This window comes from Lactuca sativa, chromosome 7 (genome assembly GCF_002870075.4).
Source record: "Lactuca sativa cultivar Salinas chromosome 7, Lsat_Salinas_v11, whole genome shotgun sequence".
Taxonomy (NCBI): Eukaryota; Viridiplantae; Streptophyta; class Magnoliopsida; order Asterales; family Asteraceae; genus Lactuca; species Lactuca sativa.
This window is the reverse complement of record NC_056629.2, coordinates 16,715,002-16,727,804: the sequence shown is the minus strand read 5'-3', so window position 1 is coordinate 16,727,804 and position 12,803 is coordinate 16,715,002. Positions and strand designations below refer to the sequence as shown.

Here is a 12,803-nt window from a genome sequence, read left to right as displayed (position 1 = left end):
ATGTCATGTTCTGATACAAACCAAAAGCATAAACAATATAAAATGGACCTTACAACAGTTATTTATAACTACTGATCTATAATCCAAATTCTCTCGTCAAGTCCACCAACTTATACCCTTGTGTCATTACATGTAATGCAAAGAAAACTGAGTGGGTCAGGCTTGGGAGCCTGGTGAGCATATAGGGTTTTCAATCCACAATAATACAATTATTATATTAATCATCAAACAATCAACCCAATTACCCATCCCCATTATCTTCTTTATTTCTTAAGGTTTTACCCTAATAATCAACTATCCTTCATTCATTCATTCCTAAGGATTTACGTAAGGAATTGGCACGAAGTCCATTGCTGCCAAAGTTTGTCTATCAGGTACTAAGTCCATAGTTACCAACACTTATCTCTCAGGTACTAAATCCACAGTTATCAGGTGCTAACTCCATAGTCACCAATGTTCACTTAACAGTAGGCGCTAACTCCATAGTCACCAAGGTTTATACAATACGCGCTAACTACATAGTCACCAAGGTTTATCTAACAGTAGGCGCTAAATCCATAGTCACCAAGGTTTATCTAACAGTAGGCGCTAACTCCATAGTCACCAAGATTTATACAATAGGTTCTAACTCCATAGTCACTAAGGTTCACTTAATAGTAGGCGCTAACTCCATAGTCACAAAGGTTTATACAATAGGCGCTAACTCCATAATCACCAAGGTTTATCTAATAGATGCCAACTCAATAGTCACCAATTATCCCATCTACTCATGTTCTACCCAACATTTTCGTAGATATAAATACTTACACAGTTTAAATCATTTAACACCTGTATAAAACATCAATTCCCTGCCCATTTCAAATAGACAAATAATATATAACACACAGCACGTATTTCATAGCTAATACTTTATATTTATGTGTTAGAAGAAAGTAACCACACACTGACACATATAAACAACAACAACAATATATATATATATATATATATATATATATATATATATATATACACATAGCACGTATTTTATAAAATACTTCATATCTATGTGTAAGATGAAAGTGACTATACACTCACTTGATCAGAAGATGATCGGACAGCACTACGGCTTGTAAAAAGTAGTATTCTTCGGTAGATCTGGAAGATTTTCACACACCGGGTTTCTCGCGGACAGAGCTTCGGCTCGAAAACTCTTTTCTTCTCGGGATCATCGGGCTTCGGGACTCGCTTCGGGTCTCGGGATTATATCGGGGCTTCGGGGGTACTTCTTTGCATGTAAATCGATGCAATACATGTGAGAGATGAGAGAATGAGCAACCAAACTTGGGTGGCCCTTCAAATCTATTTATAGTGCAAAACTGGCCCTTGCCACGTCGTGACACCTTTTTCCACGTCGTGGGCTTGGTCGTCACTGCATGCGTCATCGCAAGTTGCATCTGGGGGACTCCCGGAGGTTTCAGAAGACTGGCCACATCGTGGCACTGCTTGCCACGTCGTGGTATCTGACAATTTTGGGGTTTCGTGCCCCGAACTTTAGAAATTCACAACTTTCGCATACAAACTCCGTTTTCGATGTTCTTTATATCGACGCGAAGGTGAGATTATGATCTATAAATCTCGTTTAGGCTCCATTGGCTAATTTTGACTTTTTTTAATATATTATAATTATATTACTTTTATATTATTTTTAGTAGGCCGGGACAGGAAAACTCCGTTATAAACTCATAACTCCTTCGTCTTGCGTCAGTTTTCGTCCGTCTTTCCGTCGTTGCACTACTATCGATGAGATATTCAATTCTCATTTAGATTGTTTTGGATAAATATTGCTCTAACGTAAATTCACTATTTACGTCGCGCTGTGTCGTGTCGGTTCTGTCGCGAAACTTCGATACGTCATAACTTCTTCGTTATAACTCGGATTTCGGCATTCTTTATATGTACGAAATCCTTGTAATTTATACTATAACTTAGTTAAGATTAATCCTTCTAAATAATCTTCCATCAAAAAGTCATTTTTGATGCTTATCGTCTCTAAATTGACCAGCCCAGATCTACGGGCGTTACAATTGACCAGAGGGTCAAACTAAGTTATAGCCTCGAGTGGCTAATATGTATTGTGTTTGGTATTTTGGGGAACTCACTAAGAATTTATGCTTACAGGGTTGTGCTATGTGTTTCAGGTACCAGTGAGGATCGCGGGAAGGCGCCGGCTTGATCAGTACACACACGAGGAGTTTTTATATTTTGATCTTGGGAAGTGATGTTATGCATTGACTATGTGATACAATGGTGTTTTTATAACAATTATAAATGAAAATGTGTTTTATAAAATGTGAAAAGTATTTTGAAAATATGGGTGTTACAAGTTGGTATCAGAGCCTTGGTTTGAGGGATTCGGGTGCACCTATGGGCGTATCTGAACTCAGACTGAGGATTTGAGGGATTTTCAAAATAAATTTTTCAAAATTTTTCTCAAGAGTAAAAAGTTTTTGAAAGAGCAGAGCAGAGCAGTGTGTACGATCACCCAGCACCCGAACGGTGATTTCCCAAAATACCCTTACATTATGAGTTATGAGATATGTTATGATATGATATGCATGCTAGAGTAGGCTAGGTATTCTTATTAGGACTGGAGTGGCCTGATTTGTGATGCCTTAGCCTAGGGATTTTGCTGCTAGGAGATGTTTGAGAGTGAATAGATAGAAGCGAGGAGCTTATGAGAGATCTGCTTGAGAGTAGACTATACATAGAGAGAGAGAGAGAGAGAGAGTAAAGTGCTTGGGATTTGGGATCCTAGGAGGAGGACTTGGGGTGAATATTGATACGGTGTGAACGGTAGTATTGGGCCTATACTACCGAAGGCACCGGACCAGTGCGCAGCCCAAGTAAGAATCCTTTGGGTACCAGGGATCAAGTAGGATTGGGATATCGAGTGTGTGTACACTCGAGCGAGTCTCTGATATCTTGTGTTGTATTTCAGAGAGACATCATGATGGGGACACACCACAGGCCAGGGACTAGTGAGGGGGTGTGAGCGATGAGGAGCTCTGCCAGATGATTCATGATGAGGTGGCTGCTGCCATCCGCGCTGAGATTCCAGAGATGTTTGGGTCTATCAAGACCACCCTGATCGAGACTTTTGATGAGCGTTATGCTGCTCTTACTGATGCTGTTGTTATTGCAGCCACTGCGGCCGTTGCTGCTGCCAGGCCGTAGGGGGGTGACGCGTTGCTGTACCGGGAGTTCAGCAACACAAAGCCACCAGAGTTTGATGGGACTCAGGATCCGATAGCTGGGATGAGGTGGATCTCTGACATTGAGGGGTGCTTCTACACATTTTCATGTCCGGAGCATCTGAGGGTTCGATTTGCGCTGAACCAGCTTCGCTTGGGGGCGAAGGATTGGTGGAAGTTTGTGACAGCGCACTATTCTTCTGCAGAGCTTGCTGTGGTGACCTGGGAGAGGTTCACCGCTATGTTTCGTGATGAGTACGTTCCCCCGGTGGAAACTGAGCGATTAGCCCAGGAGTTCTTGACCCTCAAGCAGGGTACAGAGTCTGTTACTGTGATCACCAGGATGTTTCATCAGAGGGCAATATCCTGCCCTGAGCACGTGTCTTCTGAGCAGGCACATATGAGCCGTTATTTGAGCATTTTGAGGAGAGATATTTGCGAGTTTGTGGTGAACTAGACGTACCAGGCATTTTCCAAGCTTCAGGAAAATGCCCGGAAGAGGGAGATTGAGCTAGAGACTCAGGCCAGGGAGGAGGCGGAGTCTCAGGGGAGGGATCGGCGACTGGCGCAGTCCCAGCCAGCTTCCAAGCGGGCTAAGCACACCGATTCGAGATTTGCGAACCAGAAGGGCCGCACTTGTGGCAAGTGCGGCAAGAGTCATGAGGGGGTGTGCAGAGCAGGGTCTTGCTACAAGTGTGGCAAGGAGGGGCATATGGCCAAGGATTCTCCTAAGGGGTTTGCAGGTTGTTTTCACTGCAACCAGACTAGACACCGGAAGACCGAGTGTCCACAGTTGAGAGGGTTAGCTCAGGGAGCTTCTCAGGGGTCTGTCCCTGCTGCTGTTCGAGCTACAGAGAATCGGCCAGTTAAGGACGAGGCGCCAAAGGCTCGTGGGAGAGCCTTCCAGTTGACAGCGGAGGAGGTCCACACAACACCCGATGTTGTGGTTGGTATGTATTCTTTCATATGTTTATTCTGAGTTTGTGGTGTTATGCTTATATTGTGATATGCGTAGGTACATTTCTTGTGTGTTTTGTGCCTGCTTTGGTGTTATTTGACTCGAGTGCGAGTCGGTCTTTTGTGTCGTTAGCCTTTAGTCAGCACATTAGTATTTGTCGTGAGGCGTTGAGTCGACCTTTGCGAGTTTCCATAGTTGACAAGAGAGCAGTGTATGCCACTGATGTGATTCAAGAATGTGTACTCGAGATATTCAGCATTGAGTTTCTGATTGACTTGGTCCCGATTGCTATGCGAGATGCCTGTGTCATCATGGGCATAGACTGGTTGAGCAGAGTTGGAGCAGTTATCGACTGCGAGCGACAGCTGGTGACCACACGAGACCCTAGTGGGGGAGTTCTTATGGTTTACGGCGAGGGTACCCGTTCTGTGTCGGCGTTTTGTTTATCCGCGAGAGCGAGGCAGAGTCTACAACAGGGATGTAGTGGGTATGCGGATTATGTGATGGATACGAGGATAGGTGCAGAGAGACCAAGGTCGGTCGATGAGGTCGAATAGTGCGTGAGCTCCCGGATGTTTTCCCCGAGGAGTTGTCGGGTGTGCCTCCCGAGAGGTAGGTGGAATTTCATATTGATTTGGTTCCGGGGGGCAGCGTCTATCGCCAAGGTGCCCTATTGCCTTGCACCTCCAGAGATGCAGGAGATGTCCTCGCAGCTTCAGGAGCTGCTGGGGAAGGGGTTTATACGGCCGAGTAGCTCACCGTGGGGAGCGCCGATCCTTTTTGTCAAGAAGAAGGATAGTTCACACCGGATGTGCATTGATTACCGGGAGTTGAACAAGTTGATGGTCAAGAACCGTTACCCCTTACCGAGGATCGACGATTTGTTCGATCAGTTGCAGGGAGCGTCTTGGCTCTGCATGATTGATTTGAGGTCTGGATATCATCAGATGAGGGTGCGTGATGAGGATATCCAGAAGACAACGTTCAGGACTCGTTATAGGCATTACGAGTTCGTGGTGATGCCTTTCGGGCTCACCAATGCACCAGCGGCATTCATGGATCTAATGAACAAGGTGTGCAGGCCGATGTTGGATCATTCGGTGATCGTGTTAATTGATGATATATTGGTGTATTCGAGGTCCAGAGAGCAGCATGAGGAGCATTTGAGGGAGATCCTCGGAGTTCTGAGATCGGAGAGGCTGTACACCAAATTCTCCAAGAGTGATTTCTAGTTATGGGAGGTCCAGTTTCTAGGGCACCTCGTCAACCAGAATGGGATATTGGTCGATCCGGCCAAGATTGAGGCGGTGATGAGCTGGAACGTACCGAGATCCCCTTCGGAGATTAGGAGTTTCCTAGGGTTGGCCGGATATTATCGGATATTCATTCAGGATTTCTCCAGGATTGCGGTTCCTCTCACCAGGCTGACCCGGAAGGGCGTGGCTTTCAGTTGGGGCCCGGAGCAGCAGACCTCATTCGAGACACTTCGCCAGAGATTGTGTAAAGCCCTAGTGTTGGCCCTTCCGGAAGGAATGGAGGACTTTGTGGTATATTGTGACGCGTCGATATCAAGTCTGGGCGCGGTGCTGATGCAGAGAGAGCATGTGATAGCATACGCATCGAGGCAGATGAAGCCTCATGAGACGAGGTATCCTACGCACGATCTGGAGTTGGGGGCTGTGGTGTTCTCCCTCAAGATTTGGCGTCACTATTTTTATGGGTTTCGGTGTACCATATACACGGACCACAAGAGCTTGAAGTATCTAATGGATCAGCGCAACCTGAACATGCATCAGAGGAGATGGTTGGATGTGGTAAAGGATTATGAGTGTGAGATCTTGTACCACCCGGGCAAGTCTAACGTGGTAGCTGATGCTTTGAGTCGTAGGACAGAGAGTGCCCTTTGCGAGATGTTTGTATGAGGTTGACAGTGATGAATCCGGTGTTGGAGACAATTCGGTAGGCCCAAGTGGTGGCCATGAGACCGGAGAACCGCAAGCGAAAGCGGGTGATTGGGCATATATCAGAGTTCATTGCCGATAGCCGGGGGCTTATGACCTTCCAGGGCCGGATTTGGGTGCCATTTGAGGGTAGGGCACGTGCTATTTTGATGGAGGAGGCGCACAGGTTGAAGTTTTGAATCCAGCTCGGGGCCACTAAGATGTATTCGGACCTGAAAAGAGATTATTGGTGGCCCTGTATGAAGATGGATGTGGCTTGGTTTGTAGAGAGGTGCTTGACCTGTCGCAGGGTTAAGGCTGAGCACCAGTGTTCGCATGGCAAGTTGCAGTCGCTTGAGGTTCCCCAGTGGAAGTAGGAACATATTTCCATGAATTTTATCACCAAATTGCCGAGGACTGCGAGAGACATCGATGCAATTTGGGTGATCGTCGACCGGCTGACGAAGAGCGCTCATTTTCTTGTTATTAGTGAGAGCTCTTCCGCAGAGAGACTGGAAGAAGTGTATGTGAGAGATGTGGTATCGCGGCATGGTGTGTCAATCTCGATTGTGTCGGATCTTAATATGCGTTTCACTTCCAGGTTCTGGAAGAAGTTCCATGAGGATTTGGGTACTAGGCTGCATTTCAATACCGCTTACCACCCGCAATCAGACGGACAGAGTGAGCGGACGATTTAGACGCTCGAGGACATGCTTCGGGCATGTGTATTTGACTTCAGAAGAAGTTGGGACACGTATCTGCCTTTGGCTGATTTTTCTTATAACAACAGCCGCCATTCGAGCATTGATATTCCTCCCTTTGAGTTATTGTATGGGAGGAGGTGTCAGACTCCCATTTGTTGGGGAGAGGTAGGGCAGCGAGTGATGGGCAGCACAGAGACAGTGCTTCAGACGACAGAGCAGATACAGCAGGTTAGACAGAGATTGCTGATGGCCCAGAGTCGCCAGAAGAGTTACGCGGATAGGCGTCGATCCGAGCTCGAGTTCCAGGTTGGAGATTTTGTACTCCTAAAAGTGTCTCTTTGGAAAGGAGTGATCCGATTCAGGAAAAGGGGCAAGTTGGGGCCCCTGTATATTGGGTCGTCCAGGGTTATTACGAGGGTGGGCAGGGTAGCATATCGATTGGAGCTACCTGCGGAGTTGAGCCAGATTCATGATACCTTCTACGTGTCCCAGCTGAGGAAGTGCATAGCTGACGAGTCCGCAGTGGTACCATTGGAGGATATCCAGGTGGATGTGGGTCTTAATTTTGTTGAGAGACCGATCGCGATCTTGGACCAGAAGGTCAAAGTTCTGAGGAACAAGGAGGTGCCATTGGTTCAGGTCCAGTGGCAGCATCGGAAGGGGTCCGAGCTGACTTGGGAGCCGGAGTCAGAGATGCGAGAGCAGCATCCGGAGTTGTTTTCGGCATGAGACTTCCAGGGCGAAGTCCGGTTCAAGTGGGGGAGAATTGTAACATCCCGAAATCCAGGTAAAACTATTATATCCTTCCATTTTGTCAAGTTGTCAATAGTGGTCCTTTGTAAGATTTCTTGTAGCAAATGAGTACGCTGGGTGTACTGGGGATTACGCTGCGCGTACTCATGTGCTTAATTTGGACGCGGACTCACCTGGGTCCACTGGGCGTACCCAGGGTTACGCTGGGCGTAATGGGTCCAGATGCAAACCCTAATATTTGACTTGTGCACTATATAATGGATGCTAAGGCTCATTTCTCAGCCTCCATATCAGTGAGTAAAACCCTAAGTGAGTGTTTTAGTGTTAAAATTGCCTTGGTGTGTTAGTGAAGAAGAAGGAAAGGAGCTTGTGGAGGCTAGAGCTTGAAGTTCAAGTTTGGATATGAGATCTACAAAGGAAGGAGTTGCATTTGGAGGTATAAAGTTCAAAACTTTCCTCTTCATTTTGGTTTGATGTTTCATGGACCATTTTAAGGTTAAAAGTCCCAAAGGTGGAGACTTTATGAGTGTAATGTGCTCCATGGACTTAGATTTGTCCCATTTCAATGGTATTTGTGTTATAAATCCATAAATTTTCCATCTTGGTCGTAGATATGAGGTTATGCATGAGTATTGACCTTTCTAGTGTTAGGAAGTGGAGTATTATGGGTGTTAGTGACTTTTCCGGTCATGCAAAGGCTTAAAGTCGCCGACTTTATGGATTAAGAGGGTTATAAATGGTTAGATCAAGAAGTTGGACGTGGGTCTTAACGGATTAAGACCCCAAAATGCTTAGAGTCTGAAACTGGGAGTTACGCTGGGCGTAATCCCAGTACGCGCGACGTAAGGGGTCGTGCACCCCGTTTTCTGTGAAGACACAGAGTACGCCCAACGTACATGTGTAGTACGCGCAGCGTAACCGGGGGAGTTGACTTTTGTTCACTTTTAGGGTTTGGTCAACTTTAGGGTCTTTGAGCCATGAGAGGGGTAAAATGTTCTTTTACCCTTCTGAGAGTACTTAGAGGAGGAATAGTCTATCCTTGACAGATGTATTGATTTAGAGTGTTTATTTCATATGATTAGGTGGAGGCTAGATTGGATTTTACAGAGTTTGAGATTTTACCGAGTTACCCGAGGTGAGTCTTCTCACTATACTTTACCTAGAATGGTAATTAGAGTTATGTGACAGAGTATTTTGTATGCTTTTGCATGATGTGATTTCTATGTGATTTATGCTATGTATGTGCCAGAGTTTTCAGAGTTAGGACCGTAAGGTCCATAGAGTTAGGGCCAGAGGGCTCACAGAGTTATGGGACTGGAAGGTTGCACTGAGACACATTGACCAGAGGGTCAAACAGAGTTATAGCCTCGAGTGGCTAATATGTATTGTGTGTGGTACTTTGGGGAATTCACTAAGCATTTATGCTTACAGGGTTGTGTTATGTGTTTCAGGTGCCAGTGAGGATCGCGGGAAGGAACCGGCTTGATCAATACACACACTAGGAGTTTTTATATTTTGATCTTGGGATGTGATGTTATGTTTTGACTATGTGATACAATAGTGTTTTTATAACAATTATGAATGAAAATGTGTTTTATAAAATGTGAAAAATTATTTTGAAAATTTGGGTGTTACACAAACACTTACAACACATGCAATATTTATACAGACAGCTAGCATATAAGTAACAATAATCCATGGTCTGACATTGGTGCCTTCGAACCATCATGCACCGTGATGAGACTCACCTCTCAGTTTGAACAAATAGTTGAATAGTCGCGGCTCTGAATATCAGCCTCTACCCGACACCTATTCATCAAATAGTGACCAATCTCAAATACGACTCAAAATACCCTCAGTCTAAGCTTGGTCAAAAATTCAAAAGTCAAAGTCAACGGCCAACGTTAACTTGCCACGTCGTAGTGGTCCTTCATCACGTCGTGGTCCCTAAAGGACAAAACATACGATCTGACCCCTAGTCGCCACAACATGGTGACTGATATTTCCATATTTATACTTATTTTTAGGCAATATTTAAGTACATTTTTATTAATAAATTGATAGTATGTTTAGAATAATGATACTTATAACTTTAAATTGTTATTTTCAGTCAATATAAAGGATTTTCGAAGAGAGGGACCAAAAGTGACAAAATGTGGAACATGGGAGGCTTGAAAGACAAGAAAAGAATAAATTCACGATAAATACTTAATTCACGACGTGGCGATGAAGCCCACGACGTGGCATGGGGTTTCCAGAAGATAGACATCGCGACGCGCAGGATTTCCTTGGAGGATACGGATTACTTGAAGCCCACGACGTGGCACTCCTCTGGCCACGACGTGGCGCGGGTTTTTGAAGATTATATAAGTTCTCCTGATTATTACGAAAGGGACAAGCTTTTGGCAGAAGGAAAGAGTTCCAGGAGACGATTCAGAGCGAAAGAAGGGTTCTGGAAGAAGGTTTTCAACACCAAAAAGAATAGAGGTTTATATTTTAGTTAAATAAGAACATGTCTTTCATTATTTTTAGCTGTGTTGGTTTAGTTGCTATGATGAGCAGTTGAATCTAGCTACTCTTGTTTAACTAGATGAAGCTTTAAACTTATGAATAGTTATATGTTTATGGATTAAGTTTAGTTGGTAAAAATTGCTTGTGTTTGACATGTATAACCTAGCATGTTATTATTTGTTTTTCTAATTGCTTGATTGCATGTTCTGTGTAGCTTAGTGACCATTAAACTGCATGAACCTGTTTACCTAATGATTTAGTGAACATTGAATTGTTAGAGCTAGGATTGACCAATCTTAGTTAGTAATTAGAATAAATAAAGCTTAGCTGTGCTAGAGAACGTGTATTGGGATCATAATTGCGTTTATACAACAAATCTTACATAGCATATTTACATTCATAATTAGTTCTGTGTTTAATTATGTGTGAACATACATGGTTTGACATGAATTAGTTAATTATTGGTAAGTTAGAACTAAATTACTAATACAACTAAAAACCAACTTAATAATCCGTAATCATTAGCTAGCCATAAGGGAGAAGTGGATTCAAACTAAACAAGAGTGTGTTTTTATTTATTGAATTTAATTTAATTTCATCTGATCTTGTAAAACCAGATAAAACCCCTTTTAAACTTGTTAATAAATTAGGTTAATTTAATAGTAAATAAATTAATTAGAACACCGTTCCCTGTGATCAACACCCGACTTACTCAAGCTATACTATAATCTGACTAGGTACACTGCATATAAGTGCATAGTTAGTTGAGTTTGTTAGGTTATAAATATTAAAATTAGTGAGTACTTTTGTGCACATCAAGTTTTTGGCGCCGTTTCCGGGGAATGGCTTAGTTTTTAACTTATTTATTTGCATTAAATTAATCGATCCTTCTTGTGGAGTAAAAACCACAAAAAGTTAATTTTTCAGCAAAATAAAATTTTTCTTACAATCATAGAGTCCACGACGTGGCCATATACCTACCACGACGTGGACAGTAGAAAAACTAAATTTATAGTTTGAAGTTAGTTTTTCTTATTTTAGTTCAGTTTTACGTTTTTAGTTTAGCAAGTTGCAGGAGTTCATGACCAGAAGCTCAAACACACACTTGGTGCCACCACTGGAAGATCCCGAGTCTGCACTTCACAAGAAAAAGACGACCTTACAAGAATTGAAGTCAGATTTTTCTAGGAAGTCGGGAAAGAGGATAGGAGAGTCAAGTTCATCAGCGAGGCACAAGAGCAATCTTGAGCATTTGGATCATACACCCATCCAAACCGAGTCCAAAAGCGATACCGAGCCGGAATTTGAAGAACACACGAGCGAACCCGAGAACGAGCCAAGGAACGCGATGGAAGTGATTGAAGAAATGTCCATGGGAGCTTACAAGAAGCGGATCCGAGAAGATGTGGGTCCCGGTTTAGTCGAACCCGCAATACCTGCCACTGCCACATTCGAGCTGAAGGGACACATATTGACTGCACTGAAGGACATCCCATTTTTCGGGAAAGATCATGAGGATGCTTTTAAGGATCTAGATGAAGTCAACGACATTGCGGATTACTTCAATGTCTCAAATGTCAACAGAAACACAGTCTTGCTTAGGATGCTTCCCATCACTTTCAAAGGAGCTGCTAAGGAGTGGTTAAAGGCACTCCCACCGGGTACAATCACCACTTGGGCTAAAATGCATGAGCAATTCCTGGACCAGTTTTGCCCGCCATCCAAGATAGCCAAACTCAAGAAGGCAATATCCAGCTTTGAGCAATAGCCGGGGGAGTCACTATACGAAGCATGGAGTGGTACAAGGGCTTGCTCAGAAATTGCCCTCAACATGACCTAAATGTGCAGCAAGAGATGTCAATCTTTTATGATGGGGTCAATGTGATGACAAGACAACTCCTTGATTCTCAAGGACCGTTGACAAAGAAAAATCCAAGGGAGGTCAAGGAGCTAATTGAAGAATTCGCAAAGCACTCTCGCGAATACCACAACCCGATGCAAGATGGAATCAAAGGCGGTGGAGGGGCCCAAACTGAAGAAATAGCAGCTGTCATGGCCATGCTGAATAATATGGATCGCAGGATAACACAAATGGACCAGTCGATACATGCCATAAGAGTGGGTTGCGAGAGATGCAGTGGTCCACACTTGACCAATGACTGCAATGTAGATGAGTTTGGGAACAGAAAAGCTCAAGTGTGCTACTCTAGTGGGGATAAGTTTGATGAGGACTGGAGGAAACCGAAGAAGGAGTGGCTGGCATATGAAGAGTACAAGAAGAAAAAAGAAGAAAAATATAGGAAGACAGGTCGAGGCCTTTATCAAAAGGAGCAGCCACCAGCCGAGAAGAAACCCGACCTAGAGACCATTTTGATGAAGTAAATGGAAGCTTCGGAAAAGAGACACGATGCCACTGATTCTGCCATTATGGAACAACAAACTCTGATAAAGAATCAGCAAGCCTCCATCCATAACCTTGAAGTACAATTTGGTCAACTAGCCACTTTAGTTCATGAAAAATTGTCCCCGAAGAATCCCGAAGTAAAGACCCAATCTCACGTAATGGCCATCGATACTGAAGAAGATGCAATCTCTGAGTTCCTGGAGGCATTGGAAGAAGAACCGCAGCAGCCCAAGAAATCAAGGATCGAAAGTGGAGAAATTGTTGAACCAGGCTCGCCACGACGTGGCACTCCTCTGGCCA

The 12,803-nt window shown here is 44.0% G+C and overlaps 1 non-coding gene across 1 annotated transcript; it reads right to left on the bottom strand.

Annotated features, from left to right (window-relative positions):
* Nucleotides 1–11,831: 11,831 nt before the first annotated feature.
* LOC111887801 (small nucleolar RNA R71) lies at nucleotides 11,832–11,937 on the bottom strand. The gene has a single exon (XR_002849060.1). It is a non-coding gene; the product is annotated as a small nucleolar RNA R71 (small nucleolar RNA).
* Nucleotides 11,938–12,803: the final 866 nt, after the last annotated feature.